At 39.8% G+C, this 20,797-nt stretch overlaps 1 protein-coding gene across 8 annotated transcripts in view; it reads right to left on the reverse strand.

Moving 5' to 3' along the window:
- THRB (thyroid hormone receptor beta) overlaps positions 1-20,797 on the reverse strand; it is a 256,180-nt gene that overhangs the window by 176,707 nt on the left and 58,676 nt on the right. For 7 of the 8 annotated variants that reach the window (XM_042840240.2, XM_065583492.1, XM_065583490.1 and 4 more), the window contains one exon: positions 12,051-12,080. The exons of the other annotated variant lie outside the window; for it this stretch is intronic. The gene's annotated coding sequence lies outside the window, so the exon portion shown is untranslated. The remainder of the gene's footprint in view (positions 1-12,050; positions 12,081-20,797) is intronic. 8 annotated transcript variants of the gene reach the window in all.

Below are 20,797 nucleotides of genomic sequence, written 5' to 3' on the forward strand. Positions count from 1 at the left end.
GCAAAATTTGCAGACAATACAAAATTACTCAAGATAGTTAAGTCCAAAGCTGACTGTGAAGCTTTACAAAGGGATCTAACTAAACTGGGTGACAAAATGCTAACAAAATGTTAGGAACCATTAAGGAAGGGATAGATAATAAAATAAAAAAAGTGATAATGCCACTATATAAATCCATGGCACACCACACGTTGACTATCGTGTGCAATTCTGGTTGCCACCTCCCCAAAAAGATATATTAGAACTAGAAAAGGTACAGAGGATGGCAACAAAAATTATTAGGGGTGTGGAACAGCTTCCATATGAGGAAAGATTAAAAAGACTGGGATTCTTCAGTTTAGAAAAGAGCTGACAAAGGGAATATATGATAGAGATCTATAAAATCATGAATGGTGTGGAGAAAGTAAATAAGGAAGTGTTATTTACCCCTTCACATAACACAAGAACTAGAGGTCACTCGATGAAATTAATAGGCAGCAAGTTTAAAAGAAACCAAAGGAAATTTTTTCACACAATGCACAGCCAACCCATGGAACTCATTTCCAGTTATACTTTTGGCCTTCAAAACATCCCCTGGCTTCAAGAAAGAATTAGACAAGTTCATGGAATAGGTCCATCAATGGCTATTAGCAAAGATGGTGAAGGATGCAACTCCATGCTCCAGGTGTCCCTAAACCTCCATCTGCCAGAGGTGTAGATTGGATGACAGGGGATGGATCACTAGAAATTGCCCTATTCTGTTCATTCCCTCTGAAGCATCTGGCAGCAGCCACTGTCAGAAGACAGGATACTGGGATAGAGGGACCACTGGTCTGACCCAGTGTGGCTGTTCTTATGTACAAATGTCTAGAAGACCTAGACTTTGCTGATGATATTGCCCTACTGAGCACAAAAAGTTACAAAAACAGACAACCTGGCAAAAACACCAGGAAAAGCAGGGCTCAAAATTAGTTAAGCTAAAACAAATAGTCTTTAAACCCAGACTTCAAACAGTAACGTCACATTAGAAGGGAAAAATATGAAGAAAGTTGAAGAGTTCACCTACTTGGGCAGCATCACATTGGCCAACGGAGACCCTAAGAAGGAAATGACATCAAGAATAGGACAGGCATCCATAGCATTTACTAAACTCAACTGATGAAATCAATATTTAAAGCATCAGAACAAAACAGAGAATTTTCAATTCAAATGTAATCTCAGTACTAATATACAGCTATGAGAGCTGGAGATCCACTAAAACGTTAGAAAACTAGACACCTTAGAAAATAAATGCCTACCAGAGAGTCTGGGAATGGGTTGGAAAGACTTCAGAAGAACCCTTAGGAGGGAGAGCAGAACAGTTGATCTCAACACCCTAGAACTGAAGGAAGCAGCAGCAAATGGCAGAGGAATGGAAGAGACTAGTTTCTGCTTTGTGCACCAACATTGGGATGGAAAGGATGTAACGTAATGTATATAACTGATCATCTTTGTTACTCTTCTCAGGACTCCAGTCAGGCTGTACCTAACTGGGTAATAATTTGGTTTGGTCACAACTAATTTTAGCAGTTGCTAAACTCAGAAATTTTGGAAAGTAGAGCCTAAGGATCCATTGCTTCAGTCACACCTGTGCAGCCCTACATGGTTGTATGAACATGAGTATAGCTAAGGGCAGAAAATCACCCTAAAACTTCAAATAGTTTCCGTTTGGTTCATGGATTAAATGAAAATTCAACAATCAGCCAAAGTGTCTGAGTTATTTTTAAAAACCCCTCTAGTTTTCTATTTTCTTTAAAAGAATCAGTTTGTTTTCTGTCTCTCATACAGATCTAGCTTAATCTAACCTGAATCATTAAAACCTACCAATGAACACACCAAACAGCCCATTTTCCAGACATGTATGATATACTCATTTGCAAATCACTTTCCTTTTTTTCCCTTCTTGATCACAATTAATCATAACAGTTAACGATCATGTTATACCACATATAGTTTTTAAAAGGTAAGAACCATTTTTAGTTTGAACATATTCCATTGGCATTCTAGAGAAGGTGGAAAAGGTCAAGAGGATCTAAAAGGATTATGAACAGATTTACAAGGGGAACATCATATTATGACAATCAGAACCAGTAGTTTCAGAATGTTACCTAATGTGATAGGGCAAGGCCAGATGGCTACAGTAAAGTAGTGAGGAACAGGTTTAACCTCCTTTCAGTCTTCTTGTGGATGTGACTAGTTCTCAATGCAGTTAAAAATAATTTGAAAAACACAGAACAACAAATCCAGTCCCATAAAGCGGATGCCACCAAGCACAGCACGCCACTTTCCCATTCTGATAGGTCCAGTATTGGTTGCCTAGAGTAGGGAACGCTTCTTGCCATTTTCATTAATCTTTTGCTGCCAGGAATGTGGAGCTCCTGGCATTAATCCTTCCTTCCCGATAGTTTCCAATGGGTTAATTTCCAGCTATGGAGTTCATGCCTGGAAATGTGACTTCCAACACCAAGGATTTAAGAGATAATGTAGTTCTGTATCATGCTTAATTACTGGGGATCCCGATTCTTGGCATCAAAGTTAAATACGATTATTCCTTTATGTCAGGTATTCACAAGTGGCTCAACACCAATCTTTTTTATTTTCCTGTATGACCTCATATCCCTGTTTCTTTGGCTTAAAGATGTAGTATATTATTCTACTCCACAATTAGCAGGAAAAAGGCTTCCTGCACCATCATATGTCTGGGGCAGGAGACAGGTGGATTTGGTGAAATAAGTCCGAAGGAAACCAGGAATTTCAAACCTGATCCTGAGGGTTCTCTCTCAATTTATCATACCCTATAACCTACAAACAAACTGCAATTTATGCTTTAATCAGGGACCTGTGATGTTCTGCAGAACTTCAGTGCTGCTTTCTGCGTTAAGGGTCAAAGGTTTCTGAGGAAGATTTTTTTCCTCGATTTTCTGTGTCACTTCAGTGCAGACCTGAAAACATGCTAACCTCTTATGAGGCACACACAGGTTTAAAGGGTAGGTATCTATTAGATTATTTTTCTCTGCAATTTTATGTTTTTACCTTTACTAAGCAAATTAACATTCTGACTCTAGGAGAGGGCAGATGTTTTTTTAAATTAACTTCCCAGAAAAGAGTTTCACAAAATGATAGTAAGGCAAATGCTGCTCATGGTCTTATTCTGACCCAGGGACAGAGGGGAAAGTGTTTGTAACTGGGCAAAACTTTAATAGCTAGATCCAGCCAGTAGGTTTGACTTAGACAAAAGCTCAATGATTGCCTCTGGACTCACTAGTTCCAGGAAGAGATCCTCCTATCACACTACATAACAAACACAAGTTGTTATCAACCCTGGATTATACTATCACCTGTTTTTGTGCAGATGAGTAGAAAGGGAAAGCAGGGCAAGGATCCTCTCCCATTTTGGAGCCCACGTAAGGGCAAACACAATAGAGACTGCTCAAGCCTTGCTCCCTCGGAGGAGCAAACCACCAAAAAAATAACACAAGGGAGGTTGGGTCGGAAAGGATGAGAGCCCATGCCCTCCATCCTCACTCTGCTCAAATCCATGGAACAGGGGAAGTGTTCTGTTGAGGAACAATCTGCACTATGCTAGTGGCAGTCTGCACTCCTGTTTGCACCAAGCAGCCCTGGAATAGTTTGTGTCTCCTGAAGTGGTGCTCCTCTTAGAGCGATGTGCATCTGCACTTACCCCTACTCATGGATCTGTGCATATTGTGCAATTGAACCCTCTCTGTATAGCAGCTTGCATATCACAAAAGGTTGAAGAATTTGAAACTGGCCCATCAGGGTGGCTAATGAAGGTCACTCACACTTTACATTCCATCCTCTGAGGAAGAGGAGTGGAGATGGGGCTTTGAAGTTAAAAAGAAAAAACATCCTTTTGAAGGGATCTTTTTTCTTTTTTTAATTGAATTTTAAACAATTTGCCTTTCTGTGCAACCCAGCTCAATAAAATGAGGGAATGTGGGCTTGGGGTTTGATTTGTGCTGTTTTTTTTATTTCCTATTTTATTTTATCCTTGCCAAGATAAACCATCCATGTTCTGAAGGTACCTAAGCCTCCTTGTAACTACCTTTGGACACACATAGCAAAGTTTACTTTAAGCTTATGCACATAAAGCTGCACATTTCTGCTTAATAGTTAATTAATTCTTACTTTGAATAAAAAGCTAAAACATCGGCACCTCTCACATTAGTTGGGGAGGGGAAAATATTACTATTGACTACATATTTCTTTTGTAGAAATATGCTATCCTATCATGCCAAGAAAATTAATCTTGACATCTACTTTTCTAGTATGGTTGTGACTTATAGATATGTCTTTGCCTTCTAGTAAGTTGCACACTCAGTAAAACTACACGTGGCTTGAGGAAGCTGTGTTTTCGTTTTGGCAAAACATAAGTCATTGTGTTCTGGTTTTGCCAGCACAGGTAGAGTCTTGCCTAGTTCTGAGTTAGTTTTGGATTCACTACCTATCAGTAAAATTTATTAACAAGCTGTGAGCGATTCTAAACTTTCTTACGCAAGTCTAATAGAAGCTCACTAATTTGCACACCCCACAGTTTGCACACAAATAAATGGTGGTATTTTCTCACTTCTCAGAAAAGATATTATAGCAAAATGTTATAGTTGAATCATGTTTCTAAGACTTAATCCTACTACAATATAACAAATAATTAACTACACCTGTCAAATGAGTGAATAACGTACATTTGGTGTTGCAGTATACTCTTTTTACTGTTTGTCTGCTTATGTAATTTACAAAATTCAGTAATTTGCAATGTGTCTCCCATGTAGTATTGCAAACTAGCCAGATCCTAAATTATGAAAAGAGAGGGCTATTGGACTCCAAGAACCAGAGGACACAGGAGAGTGTTTAAAGGAAGAGTACTGTATTAAAGGTGAATTAAGCAAAACCACAGAGGAGAAAATGGAAACAACAGAACAAACATTAGCTCCATGGTTGATGATGAACAAGAATGACTTAAAAGTATTTGTAGATTTCAGCACGAGATCAGCAGCAGTTTCTAGATACCCTCAGTGGTGGGCTATGTATATACTGATGTTAGACAACCGTGTCTGGCCCGTGCCAACTGACTTGGGCTCACAGGGCTTGGGTTATGGGGCTGTTCAACTGCAGTGTCGACATTCCGGATCAGGCTGCAGCCCAAGCTCGGATGTCTACATTGCAATTAAACAGCCCCTTAGCTTGAGTCAGCTTGCACAGGCAGCTGCGGGTTTTTAATTGCAGTGTAGACATACCCTCAGGGACCTGGGGTTGGGAGTGAGGGAGTTGCTGAAGGTTGAATGGAACTAAGGACATTCAGTGGGCAGTCACTTCCCCACAATCTCTGATCTACCCACTTGTCCACACATCTGTGGTTATCTGTACACTTGAAACTGCACTTAACTTCAAGGCCTTTGCCACATTTTCATGCAGCTCAGTGAATGATTGGGGGGACTGCTTTTGTTCAGAAATGCTTTCTGGATAGTCGGGGTGCAGTAACCTGAAACAAGTTTCGGTAGAAAGGGCCCTTGCAGGTAGACAGTAGATGTGATGCTGAGGTCACTGCTTTGTAAAATGAGAGGGACAGAAGCTGTTGATTGTCCTTCCAATGTGTCCATAAATTAAGAGCATGCTGACATTACCAAGAGAAGAACAGGACTTCTCATATGCTCCGTTCCCCCTGGTTCCTTCCCTCCACCAATGGTTGATTTATGTGCCCATACTGTACCATAGAATGCATCAGATTAAAGGAGTCATGCTAAAATGGTATGCCACTCTCCCATGCTGACAGTAAGTTCATCTGTTTGGCCAACTTGGCAATTTTAAGCAGTGGTGCTGTAAAACTCATTTAATAAAAAGAGCACTGCATAAATGCAAATCTCTCCCAGTGGCTGTAGCACACACCCCGGACCAGGCTATCCTTACTGAAGCCAGATCCATCTTTCTAAAATGTGAATGAAGACAAACATGTCCCTGATGCACTGGAATTACTTCAGTACTTCCTTGCTACAACTACAGAGTTGGACTTAATAGCTACATATACTTAATAGCTTCTTATTTTTAAAAAATAAACCACAAAAAGTCAATTTTCCGTTTAGCAAAGAGAGAACATACCAGCTGTCCAGTTCTCTCAATGCAGCAAAACTCCATTGAATCAAGAGTTTCGGTGTTGTGCAACAGTGAACCCAATATTTTTAAATCTTATTTGAACAGACATTCTAAATACAGTGTATGCATCAGAGTATTTTTCCGCCACTGAACTCAAGTCTAACCCAGTATATGAACTAGAACGAAAGGCACATTTATTTTAAGATGCCAGTGACAAAGTACAGAATTGTCTACCTAGACAAAGTACAGAATTGTCTTTGGAGACTGGAAATAATTATGTAAACAAAGACCACAAAACAAGATTTTCAATAGTTTTTGAACTCAGTCAAATATCTTCAATCTTTTTAATATGAATACAAAATCCTGGGCCAGCAGTGCATTTGCAATGAGTCACAAGAACACCCCTGACCACAACTCAACCGCATTTCACTTTCATTTATTTTTGAGTGCTATCATGCTCCAATAGTAATGCTATTTGCAAACACCAAGAAATGCCATCTATAATCCTTCATGATTTTCTCAATTAACTGCCCTGCATCTTATACCATTGTTCAGTTGAACAGTTTTTTCTTTCGTCCTGAAGACTATTTCATTTACATTAAGTTCCTCAGATATGAACTTTTCTTCAGAAGGAAACAGTAACAATTTGATGCTTCAAATAAATTTGATAATGGAGCCAGCAATTTTCTCTCACTGCACAAGAAAAAATGCTCTTTCAGAACCGAGATGCCATTTTTCAGAACTGAGATATCCTTTAACAGTGACTTTGTGGTAGTAGCTGATGATTTAAAGAGTCTATTCTGAACAACTGATTCTTTACCCCCCAACCCTTTTCTTCCCATTTCTTTCTCTTTTGAGTGTTATGAATAGGTTGCTACATTTTCCCATTTGAAGATCAATATACTATAATGCTAAGAAATAATCTAGCAAATGCCTAAAAGTTTGGTTTTCCACCCAACATAGAAAACCCCTCAATCACATGCACGAAGAAAGAACCATCCAGAGTTAACCAAATGCAAACTAAACTGAACATATCATCAACCTCCCTTGTTTATAAAATGCTGAAGTTGTAGCTGCCCACAAGTCCAAGTAGTTAAAAACACTATGAAGGCATGATCAAAAGCCCATTCTAGATGACCATGGCCCCATTACTGAGGAAAATAATAGGAGTAATCTATGTATAGAGCGTGCTCAAAACCTGTTGATGGTTCAAAGGGCATGCATGTTGAAATACAAGGATCAAGTAATCTCATCCCCTAGGCCTCCTTCTGGAATGCCCCTTTATGGAAGGCTTGCAGAATGGCCTTTTATTAGGCTTTGAAGCAGATCCAGAATTGGAGTAGAAAATTCTGTCCCTTGACATTTTTTGGCGGTTACATAGGGCAACCCTCCCGTCAGAATTTTGCCCATAGCTTTAGGTAATTACTCCTTGTTATAGCATTCTGCCCAAAATAATACCAATTCCTTCCAGAGATGCTATATCATCTAGGTTCAATAGGTGCATTAAGGATGGAGGATCTGATTCTAATCTCACTTAGACCGATTTTCCACCAGCATGACTCCACTGACTTCAGTGAAGCTACTCCTGGTTTAAGTGCGATCAGAATTAGGCCTACAGTGTCAGTCTTACTGTTGAATTTCCTTGCTTTTATTATTTAGGTCAAATTTTCAATATTATTGTAGAAAAGCTTTTGTATGATATATAAATGACATTTAAGAAAGTGCTTGGATATTAAAGTTAATAATATAATGTACATTTATAGCAATGAGCCTATCACATTAATAGAAAAGGATGAGATCTCTATATATTTTTTCTGTACAATGTATCAGGTTCCCTCTTGACAGTAAATAAAATTATTTCTTCAATAAACCCCTTAAAAGCCATTTCTCATTTGCTCACTGAAGGATCTGCTGTCTCCAGTCCAATAAAATTAGGATGCACTTTCTTGTAGCAGATAAGAAGTGAAGAGTCTTTCCTCCTATACTATCCAAGGATTCAAGTGCAGGGCCCCAAGCAAAGATGTATATCTCCATACATTTTCAATACTGTGCAAAGTGGCTTACAATAAAATGGGAGTTCTATCTTATCTGCTGAAAATTTACCCTACATGGTCTAATGGTACAGTAATTTCAGATACACCAGACCTGAAATAGGTCTTGTTCAAAGAATGGCATTTACAGGACATTGCCAGAATAACTTTAAAAAATTCTCACCTTATTTTAGGGAGAAATTAAGGATTTCCTAATTAGACCACACAGGTAGCTTGATAACCATCACATATAAACTACTGAATAACTTTAGTATGAACTGCAAGTCATTGAATAAATTAGGCTAAATCATGCAGCCGTCATTCAGACAAATGAGAATTTTGTCTTGAGTAAGGCCTGAGTAAAAACTGAGCAAGAACTTCTGGATCTGGCTCATTAACATTATTGTTATGTATTGCAAATGTGTATGTCACTATATCAGCTACATTCTGCCCACTAATCAATCTCTTCAGGAATTAATTGAAAGACTCTTCCTTTCTCAGCTGATATAATTCAGTCACCATAAAACAATAGCGACCTACCTCAGTGATAGTACTGAAAATTCCATAGAATCATAGAAGATTAGGGTTGGAAGGGATCTCAGGAGGTCATCTAGTCCAACCCCCTGCTCAAAGCAGGACCAACCCATGTCTGTGGCAGCCTATATCGTATAAGGCAGTGGCTCTCAAACTTTAACAACCCAAGTTCCCCCATTTTGATTTTAAAATTTTCAGGGACCCCCAAGTCCCTGCTCAGCCCTTGCCCTGCCCCCTTCCCTGAGGCCATGCCCCTGCCCGCCCCCTTCTCCAAGGCTTTATTTCCAGTATGAATTTATCTTGCTTCAAATGTCAGTCATTGAATCTTATTTTGTTTAGATTAAAGAGGCCTCTAATGTCAAATATCTTCTCCCTGTGTAGGTACTCATAGATAGACTTGGCAGAATTCAATATTTATATTTTTGGTAGTTTATTTTAAGCATTTTTTTTCCTATTTTACATTTTCACATTTTGGGGAGGTGTCAATAATGGTGTAATACTGCCATTACAGCACATTTTATACACATTAAGTAAGTTCTCAAGCAGCATTTTTCTCATCTTGTCTATCTGTAAATTTCAATCATCATCTAAGGAAATATTTTTTCATTGGTTTGAGTGTGCATGTTGAAATCAATGTTTACTGACATTTACTGATGAAAAATCTAATCCTTCCAAACCTGCTTATAGACCATAATCAAGTCGCCTCTTAAAATTGTCTTCAGGAAGTTAAATAGATTGAGTTCCTTAAGCCTGTTGGGGTTTCAAGCATGTTTAACAAGTTACAACTCAGAATGGAAGGGCCAGGTTAGGCTGCTGCTGGTGTGGGACAGCTGCTATGGTGTGTTACAGGAGGATTGTGTGGTGTTTAGGCAACTGAAGAGGGGCTATGAATCAGTACCCAGAATCCTCAATTCAAACAAATGTCAGAGAAACGATATTAAAAACATTTGTAGCAAGTTTTCTGAGTGTACTTTCCTGTCCCCTTGCAGGCACAGGTTTCTCTGGCTACCAGAAGTAATGGTATTCCATTCCCAAGCTCTTGTCTATTTGGGGAAATGACAATGGGATATAGCACCTTCCATCTTCAGTCTACCCGTTCAGTTCAAAATGAGCCCAGGATGGTAGTTACCAAAAATTGTTGACCTCTAAATGCTACTTGGTATCCTGTGCCAAACACATTGGTGATCTCACAGGAGTATCCGATAACTGGATGTCAGCATCACAAAACCCATTTTTAAACAGGGCTAACAAGCTCTTTTCTTGGCTGTCCGAGGACAGATGCTCGAGAGTGAACGGAGGAGGAGATTTAACCATTTCCATTCATGATCTGAGAAAATGTATTGGGGCAATGTGAGAAAACTTCTGCTGCTGCTGTAATGCCATACTAATTAGTGATTACTATTTACATTACAGTAGCACACCAGAGCTTTAATCAAGGTCCTCTTGTGCTAGGTGCTGTACCACAAACACAAACAATTCATGTTGGGCAATATTGTGCCCAGTCCTTGTGCAGGGGAAAAAGCAGGGCAAAAGGCGCCTTTTGACTTGTATCCCCATTTAGAAGTCAGGCATGATGGCAGCTGTTGCACTCAATGTACAAGGGCTGCTCAGGGCTAGAGTCACTGCTGGGACTAGCTACTTCAAAGGAGCCAAGATGGAGTGAGTCCTGCCCCTCCACATCAGCCAGCACGTTGCCCAACACCCGTGTTAGCACTGCACACTACAAAAGTTCTTGTGATGGGAGTATTCCCTAGGGAGACGATCAATCCCCTGGCAACCAATGGCTGGTGCAAAGGTGGCACAGTACAGCAGTGAATTCACCCCATTCTCTCTCAGAAGTCCCACTGGCACAAGCTGCTGCATACTACCCCCAAAATGGGGCTGTGACTAAAGGCACAATTCAACTGTCAACATTTAAAAAAAATTAATTCCACTTAAAAGCCCAGAGTAAGAAGCTCCAGAGTGACACTGCTTAGAGGTCTGCAGTTTGTATTTATTATAAACATTTTTTTATATTTTCCACAACAACAACAAAATGTGTGTTGACACCTCGCTACTTTTTCACCACAGTTCTGATCATGGGTTTTTTCGTTAATATTTCGCACTACTATTGACTTGAGATTTCAAAGAGTTTACACTTTGCACAGCTTTTTAATTTCTTCTCAACGTGCCCTCCTCCCTATTCCAACTGAAACCAAAAGCATATTTTATGTAAATACAGCAGCGGTTTTAGAAGTCAGCAGGTTTGACAAAGCTCATCATGATGCACTAATTGGAGGAAGTTTGACTTTGAATCAATGCAATGAATCCAGTTAGCTATTCTGAAAGCTTCTATAAATTAACAGTTGATAAGGTCTAAAATGGTTAAACTGGGGAGCAGTGTTAGGAAACAATAACAAACAGAAAAATCAGAACTTTTTGGATGTCTATGAAAATAAAACTGCTAACTGAAAAATAGCACTTGAAAGTACTTAGGTATTTCTCTAGTATTATAAAAAGGGTCATGCTCAGTTGCCTGTCAGAACAATTTGCCATCAAATCTCTGATTGTATGTGATTTGACTTTACAGAAAATCTGCACAAATACAAGCAGCAGCAAATAGATTCCATAACATGGCACATGCATCTCAACATCCTCATCAGTAAGCGAAGAGATAAAAAAATTGAAAACCTGCAGCATTGTTCTTCCTGTTGGTAACATTTGCCTTTTTTGTGCCTTCCTATCTATCTAGCAGACATATACAAAATCCATTTCCAAAATGTAATCTGACTTGTGCTGTAAGGAGGAGCCGAGGACGACAGTCTTAAGGAGAGTATTCTTGTTTGGATGCACAGGGCTCTATTTACTCATGTAACTTTCATTAGCATTCATGGGTGTTACACACACTAGTAACCATGCAATAAGGCACATACATATAAATTTCTTAAAACACAAAGGGATTCTGAGCACAAAGTCATATCTTTCAGTGGTAATACCATTGGTACAGTACTTCATTTTCAGACTGCAAAACAACTCTCTTTTCAGGCAAACAAGTTAACTGTCAAAATAGCAGAAATTGTACCATATACTGAAAAAAAAATATTTCTCTTGATGGCTTAGGACCAAACAAGTTTCAAAGTCTGGGCAGTCAGCCTGCAGGGATTTAGAAACTTCACTAGGGAGGGGAACAAAACTAAAACATGCAGCAACATCTGAACCAAATAATCATATTAGTGGATGTAATGACTTCCCCTTTTCAATCTATACTTTAACATATTGACTCAAACTATCTAGTATCAACCCTAAAATGTTGGACAGTTTTGTTAAAAATCAGCAGAATTACCTGAATATTTCACTGGAAATAGTATACTGAAATCTTACCTCATTAGAACTTCATTTTCAATACCTTTGCTGAAAAGAGTAAAGAAATCCTGTATTAAAGATCCATTTTGTAAAAGGTCTTTTCTGAAACTATTCACTAAATACATAAAACTACATTTTCTCACATCAGAGTTAAAATTATTCTCAACAACTTTATATGGAAATATTGTGTAAATCTTTTAACAAATATTTAAAATATTGTGAGAATAGGAAAACAAATTGTCATTGAACTAATTTGTAATCTGAACCCCAGGCTGTTCATACACAATTCACAGCTTTGTTTTCACCACAGGTGATATTTTTATACCTGTATATTATTTATTACTTGTATTGCAATAGTGCCCCATCGTACGAGGTGCTGTAAGAGACAGACCCTGCCTGGAAGACTTAACAATTTAAGAATACTTGGCACTTTTTAAGAGAAACCTATGTGAAAATATACATATGTATACTGCTATTAGCCTCAGCCTGCATCTTAAGTGAGTTAAGGTAAATGGCTCACAATGACAAAGGTATGGAAAATTCAACCCATTTCAAACTATCTCTGTCAACTCAGATAGTTCAGCATAAATTATGAAATGTGGGTGGTTATAAAACTATTAATTTCACTGATCTTTTAGTTTTCTGTGAACTTTGGCTAGCTTACTCTATTTGAACTAAGAAATGCGCAAGATATCAGTATTATGACTTGTGGGCCCAATTCTGATCCCTTTGAAGTAAAGGGGAGTTTTTATCACTACTAACATACATGAGAACAGGATCGGGCCTTTTATCTTTACTCATTTTCTATATTAGCATAATATATATTGCAACACGGAAAAAAAACAGAAAGCCAGATCAGATAAAATTTGACAATGATTGTAAAGTGTGTGATGAAAAGAAAGAAAGGCAAATGAGAATGGCAATGAATTGTGAGCAAACCAAAGCTTCTCAGCCTCCAGCATCTACAGTACATCTCATTAACCATCAATAATTCCATTTGTAATTTAATATGTAAAGAAAACACAAGTAAAAAATAATTCCCATCCCTTTTCTCAAGACTGAATTTAAAGCCTGGCCTCAAAGCATGGGATCAATGTAATATAATCACACTGTTCAACAACTGAAGTTCCATCTTCTTCTGATTTTAATAATGGGATTCTTAGATGGCTGAGCTGAGTTCATCAGTGTAAGGCATATTACCCTACACCAGAATCAGCTCCTGCTATAGCTTATAGCCTGTTTAACTACTGCTTTATAAAAGGCCTTTAAAATCTGTCTAGCACAGAAATAGAATGTGTAAGCTTAAAGAAACAGATTCTTGAAATGGAAGAATTCAGGAAGTCAAATACACAGTTTGAGAAAAGGTATAAGATCTAATTTTTATGGTCCAGATCCTCAGCTGGTGCAAACCATTGTGTTGGAAGCACAATACCTTATGTAGGTGTTACAAGGTTGGAAGAACTTTATTATTAAAGTCCATTCACTGATCTCAATTATCATTTAACCCACACCAGGAACAAACTAGCTACATCAGATGCCAGAGGGATTTAGAAATTAATGATTAGAAGTACCAATTTATATTGGTGTATGGTCACCCAGGAATTTATATCAATAGATTCTGGGCTTGTGGTGTGATCCATAGCTTTTGAAACAAAGCTGTGATAAAAGGATTCACACCCTAAATACACTTACAGCCAGCAGTGCTTGAAGACACATCTGACTTATCCAGCATACTTTTAAAAGAGGAGTTAAAGTTGATTACAGTGGGCTTAATATCTACCAGAAAAAATCCTAATGTACTGAGAGATAAAGCTAGGCTTACACTAAATGAACAGATCCAGATAACAAACCTCATCTGATCCAGATGTCTATTAAAGGGCAGGCTGGATTAAGGTAACCTACAGCCATAGGTGCATCCCACTATGCTCTCTCTCCTCCCCCCCCCCCAACCCAACTCTCTGCTTAGGCTAGTGAGGTCAGGAGACACTCATACAAAAGCTATCTGCTGGAGGAGGGAGGGCCCCACAACTGCTCTTCTTCATGCAGGTTGGGGCCTCTCTGTCTTCAAATGAGAGACACGCTGTCTTCTATCCAGGTGCAGGGGATTTTCAGCCCCACCTCACCTGAAGACTATGTGTGGGGTTTTCCACCATCCAACCATCCCAGAAGAGGGATACATGTGGGCCCTCCTGCTACCCCAGCAGAGGGCTCTGTGTGTGCAAACCTCCTGACAGCCCAGGAGAGGGCTACATGTGGGCATTTAAAAGTCGCGTGCAATGTTGATGATAACAGTACACCATGCTCTCATGCTAGGCGATATTATGTTCTCTCATAGGGAGGGGAAGAACTCTACAACCAGAGCTCAGAGATTGCCTTACTATATTCAGATGTGTCACATTTCTTTGATCAACAAAGTACTTTTTCTTCTAACTGTATTCCAGGATATGCGCCATCAAATGTCTTAACTTAGAATCACTCTGCCATGTATTGTGCTTCCAATTAAATATATCTTAAAAGTCCATTAAGTACAACTTAGAGAAACAAAAGCAACTGATTGCTGCCAACGCTAAGCAACAAAGATCCTTTAAGTTCAGCAAGAATTTAACGTACAGCAAGGTATTTGACATTGTCCTTTCAATTCAGTTTAGGAAAATAATAACTCCCTTTACAAGCTCAGAGCTTTTCTGAACATCTCTTTATAAATCACTTTCATAAATTGTAAAACTCATTATTAGGAAAACAAATGCCAGAAACTGTTCCTATGAAGGCACTTTGCTACCCGCCCCGTTTACAAATTTACTTACAAAGAGCCCCATGATCCATCTTTCTCCTGTTAAAATTAACGGGAGTTTTGCCATGGACTCCAGTTTGTGAGGAGTAAATATTACAGTATAACATTGTAAACATTGTTATTTCTATGCAGTTGGCAGAGGGAAAATCTTGATCTGTTGATATTTTGTTGCTAGTCCTCCAGAGGACTAGCACTGCTAAACTAATCAGTTGCAGCCTTCTAATCATATCTATATTGCATGTAAATATGTTAGTGTCGCAGGAAAATGTGTTCCTTCTACCAGGTTGAGAAAATGAACTGAATTGCATTGAGATCTAAAAATACAAAGGCCATAGTCTTGTTTTAATCAGTATTGTTTCATGATTTTATGTTGTACATTAAATTCTGCAAAGGTGGAGGTACAACAACATAGCTCAGCATTAACTAGAACTTCCTATATAGCCACATAACAAATATATTCAAAAAGCTAAAAATGGGGTTTTGCTCTAGCATCTCTCTCAGCCATGTCCATCAAGTGATCACGGTGTGTTAACCATTTGCTAAGTGATAAAAGAAAAGGCATCAATGAAGCCTTTGCATAATGCAGATATTATTGCCACATTCTGCCTAGGAGGTCTTTGAGCAAAGAGCCAAGTGCATGTATCAGGGCAGTATTTTTCCATTTATACATACAAGAAATCATCACCTCCATTCTCACACAAGTCCCCTCGTTCCATGTTCATTTCTGGATCCAATTAAAATAAAATGCCTTCTTTGTTTTTGAAACCCTGCACTGATTACTCTCCCTCTTTGTTTTCCTCTTGGTTCCGCCTCATGATCTCATCACATTGATGAGATCAATGCAAATCAATTCTGGGGCGGGGGGGGGGGGGAGGCGGAGACACAATAAATCTCTCAAAGTTACTAAAACAGTTTAAAAATCTTAGTCTTCTAGTCAGATTCACGTCATGTAGCATTTATGTTAATTTACTCTGGCACAAATCCTGGTTGAAGGCTCTGCTGACAGAAAGAAGACCAGGAGACTAGCTAAGCAAAGGGGCTGCACATGAGGCCACTGGAAGCCAACACAGCCCAAGAAGTGGATGATAGTAACTAGAAAAGGAGAGTAGTCAGGGTGACTGAGAATGTACTAATTCAGGGACAAATTCCTCTCTGGTGTCACTCCTTTAACTTTGGCCCTGAGTGCCACTCCTCAGTAGTTCCCAGTTAAAACTTCCACCAGTGGAAAATCCAAGGAAAGGCAGCAGTAAAAACCCCACCAGAGCTCCCTCAAGCTAATTCTCTCTTAAGATGTAAGGAACTTCTCTGGCACAGAAACATAATTTAATTCTTCCTGTTCCAGCTTTACTGAGTCAGGGCTATTAGATTTCACTGTTCCAGAATATGCTTGGGAGAGAACACTACAGAATGAAGATTGCTCATACAGATGGTAAGAGGGGATTGCAGCAGTTTGCAAACTGTGCCATGCCACTCTGTGAAATGAAAAGCTCTGGGTTTAAGGCCATGGCATGTCGAAAATCTAGATTGTGACATGCCTTTTACTTCTCTGAAATGCACACTGCAATCCACAAAATGCTCAACCTTTTCTGAAAATTACTCTGTATATATTAGTAAGGTATTGCTAGGCTGTATGCATATTTGCTTGTAACGATTATAAATACACCTCTACCCCGATATAACGCCACCCAGTATAACACGAATTTGGATATAACTCGGTAAAGCAGCACTCCGGGGGGGGGGGGGGGGGGGCGGGGGGAGCTGCATGCTCCAGCGGATCAAATCACCTATAACGCGGTAAGATTTTTTGGCTCCCGAGGACAGTGTTATATCGAGGTAGAGGTGTATAAATATGTACATTGGACTAAGCTCTTTGGCTCCAGCAGATGTATCTGAAGAATGTTTACTTCTCATACAATGCTAATCACTATCATTATGCTGGTTTAGGTTATCTCTAGGATCAAAGGCTGGAAAGCCCATTTTTGGATTGGGCAGTAAGGGCAAGTTCATGACTAGAGGACAAAAAAACCCATAAGAATCCCTAACAAAGCATAGGTATGGATTAAAAAATAACCATCGTTGCCAGAAAGCTGAATATGGTAACCCAGCCCACAGCTATATAGGCACATTCATCTCTGCCAACAGCAAAAACAGCATATGGTGCTAAGTTCTGCTGCCCATCCAGCATGAGCAGCCAGAGTTCATGTTTCAAGTTATGCCTTTTTCTTGAACGAAGAGCTGAATCAGACTCTGAGATGCACATACAAGGATAACACACATTTCTGTTCAACTCTGGTTTTCCCCTCTCTTCAATCTTTATTTATTCCCTTGATTAATCCTAACAAGTTATTTGGAATTCATTCATTATGGCTATGGCTGGTTGGCTGTCATAGCCGTCATGAATTATGTAGCTTCTTGCTTTTTTTCAGGACCTCTATGAGTTCTTGCTATCTAGCTCTCTGCAGGGGTCTGAAGAAGCCACTGCTTCCATCTGAGCAGCCTGTGCCCCTTGCAGAGGAATAAAGATGTCACCACTTTTGCTTCTGCACATTGCCTGTGACCCCTGCAGGGAGCCGACGAGCCACTGCTGCTGGTGACCAACCCTCTACAGGGGGTGAAGATACCCATGTATGGCTGAGAATGTGCGGTCCAGTGCCAGGTGCCTTGTGAGGAAGCAGAGGATCCCCAGACCCTAATGCTATTCCTCTGTTCCTGGTCCTTTAACCTTTTTTGTGCATTACATAATGTGACCTATACATTCATTTTTTTTAAAGCAAAACCATAACTTTAAAATTTTCCCCGTGACAAAGCCTTCATTTTTCACAGTCTTTGCCATGACAACCAATGAAGTGCAGAACAGAATCTCCTTGACCCTTTCTTCCTCCCTCTTCCTTTTCTTTTCCCTCAAAGACTCTACTGAGTTTTCTCTTTGACCATCTCCAAATCTTTCTGACCAATGCACGAGAACTGTGCAATTGGTCCAATGATTTCCCCTTTCCTGCACTCTTTGGTTTCAGTAACACATTCACACTGCATTGTAAAGTACTTGCAGAATTTCCATTATAAACTCTATTTAAATTTATAGTTGAAGAGATGAAAAGGCATTTTTGCCACCATAATGCAGCTCAGATTTCAAGTTTATTTTTTCCGAATTTCTCTGCTTCATGTATTTTTAGTTTCTTTTTAACAAGTTTTCTTTTTTGCTTAAAAAAATTAAATTAAGAGACAGCCAAACACACTTCGTTCTTAAAAGGAAAAATAAAACCTTACTACAAAAATAACTAGATCTGTTAAATCCATGTCAATCTCATTTCTCTAATTTTGTTCATATAATTTGATTACTTTTGGCATTAAAATGAAGAGCAACGGTATGATTCTGATGTGGAGATTTCATCAGAAGTCAGCACAGCTAAACTGTGCTGTTTTGGGCACTCACACAACACTTGTGAAAGCATGTTCTCAGCAGTGGGCATCCATTCTCTCTGGGGAGAACCACTACCATGTGTTCAGGAACCAGCTTTGTTCTTCTTCTAAAACATTTACAAGAATTTCATGCACGTAGGGCCCATTCCAATGCCCACTGAAGTCAATGGAAGGACTCCAATTGAACTGAGAATAAGTGCCCGAACTACAGAGGGCTTAGGATGCTAAATTCAAATCTGGATACAGATTTTAAACAACTCAGCATTCACACTTTTTCTGATCTGCGTGTTTGATAAGAAAGATGGGAACAACCAGGGCTGGTCTTAGAGAAAATGGTGCCCTTTCCCTGGCTGCACCTACCCAGGGGCCCACAGCCCCTCTCCCATAGTGTTCTGCAGTGCCATTCCACATAGGGGAATCCTCCCCCACAGATTGGGGCAGAACCAGGGGGCTGTGGCTCTCTAACAAGGCTCTCTCAAGCCTCCTCCCCTCCCCTACTCCTGCTCTGCAGTGATGTGTAGCTCCCCCCACCCACCATCACCTATCCCCCTAGGTGAGCAAGCACAGGAACAAACCTTGGGACAGATGATTCTGTGGGGGAGGCCAAAGGGGGAAGATCTCCTGGAAGTGAGCAGGCAGGCGTTAGCCCAGCTCTCTGCTCAGGCAGCTTCCCCGCTGCCATCCGGGCTGAAGTAGGTGAGAGGTGAGTGAGAGGGGACTGCCTGCGGCTGGGGCTCTGGGTTACCTAGCTCCTGCTTGCTGTCGGGCTGCAGGAAGCAGCATGTCCTGGGGAGGGAGCAGGGATGTGCAGCCACATGCAGCCCCTGGCTGCCGGCCTGAGTGCATGGCAGCAGGGAGGAGCAGGGAGCCTCACAGCAGCTCCACAGTCCTGCACCTTCCGCACCCCTTGCAGCCGGGCCAGGCTGGGCATGGCAGCCCGGCTCCATCACTCCCTGACTGTGTTGGAGGGATCCCCGCGTCACCCCAGGGAGCCAAAGGAGCTGCCGCTGCCACTGCTGCAATCACCGAGGTGAGTTAAGACCCTCTTGACCATGGTGCCCCCTGACCACAGTGCTCTGGGCAGTTGCTCACGTTGCCCAACTGTAGGTCCAGCCCTTGAGCCCTGGGGACAACTAGAAAAATTCACATCTAGATGCAGCTTTGCATTTTAAGCTCAACACTTGGAGGTGTTGAGATTGGAGGGTTTCTTTCTTTGTCCTCTCTTGATTCTGAATGAATGTTTTCAAGCAACACCCATGTGCCTGCCTAAGCACGTTATACAGCAGTGTTAAGACCAAGTTGTAAACTGGATTTCAGAGAACCCCCCCCCCCCACCGTAAGAATACTTCTTTCATTGTTTTTAAATCACAGGATGAAATAAATTTATTTTTGTATATTTTCTTAACTCCCATTAATAAACACACATGACTTGATCAGTTGTAGTTTGTTATGGTATGTAAAAAGATGGATTGACATATATGCACCGCTTCAAAATATTATATTCAGCTCTATGTATGAAATCATGAAAGAGATTGTGGGCCTGATTCCCATTTACACTGAGTTCCCTTTATATGAGTGACACCTACTTGAAGGCCTTTTTACAGTGCCAGAGAAATGTAAAGGGGCCTCACTCCCACAATCTAAGCATGGTGACTTTCTTTTTAAAAAGAACAGGAGTACTTGTGGCACCTTAGAGACTAACAAATTTATTAGAGCTCTCTAAGGTGCCACAAGTACTCCTGTTCTTTTTAAGGATACAGACTAACATGGCTGCTACCCTGAAACCTTTCTTTTTAAAATTAGCTATGTGCTTTACATTTCCTGTAGTTGTATCCTGGTGCCATCAGAGCTCCTCAGAATATTTACAGCTTTGTAACTCCCTATTATTAATTCTATATTTATAGCAAAAGACCTTTCCACTGAGTGACAGCTGTGATATTGCATAAACAGAATATAATTGAAAAACAAAACTACATTTTCTTTAAATATACAAAAATTCCTAAAAGATCCATCTTCAATTGTGGAGTATCTGAAATGTGGAGGAAGACATTTTTTCCATGTTTCTCACACACAAGAAAGATTTCAAAGTAAAAACTAGCCATTAAAGAGAGAATAAATCAATCATAATAAATCATGTAAATCATTAAGTCATAGATTAAAGCATAATAGTTTGTGTTCTTGTCCCCCTGATAAAAATCATGAAAAAGACAAATACTAGAGAATAGCTTTGATACAGCACTGCATAGGTACTGAAGAAATGCAAAAGCACTAAACACACCATTTCAGTTCCTAATCCAGTTTAGCTCAGTCATGCCTTTTAGTTTTCCAGAAGATCTTGGCATTAGCTCCAACAAGAAAAGCAAATATCAGTTCTGAGGGGTTTTATCTTATTATGCTACAACATCTTGCTGGAGGAGTTTAAATAAAAAATTGCCTGAGATTAGTCATATTTGGCCATCATCAGCAAATGTCACTGCAATCACTAGGAATGTTTACCACCTCCTCACAAACCACAGCGACAAAGTTAGACAGCTCTGAAAAGAAATTAAATGTT

Source organism: Chrysemys picta, chromosome 2 (assembly GCF_011386835.1).
Source record: "Chrysemys picta bellii isolate R12L10 chromosome 2, ASM1138683v2, whole genome shotgun sequence".
NCBI classification, from domain to species: domain Eukaryota; kingdom Metazoa; phylum Chordata; order Testudines; family Emydidae; genus Chrysemys; species Chrysemys picta.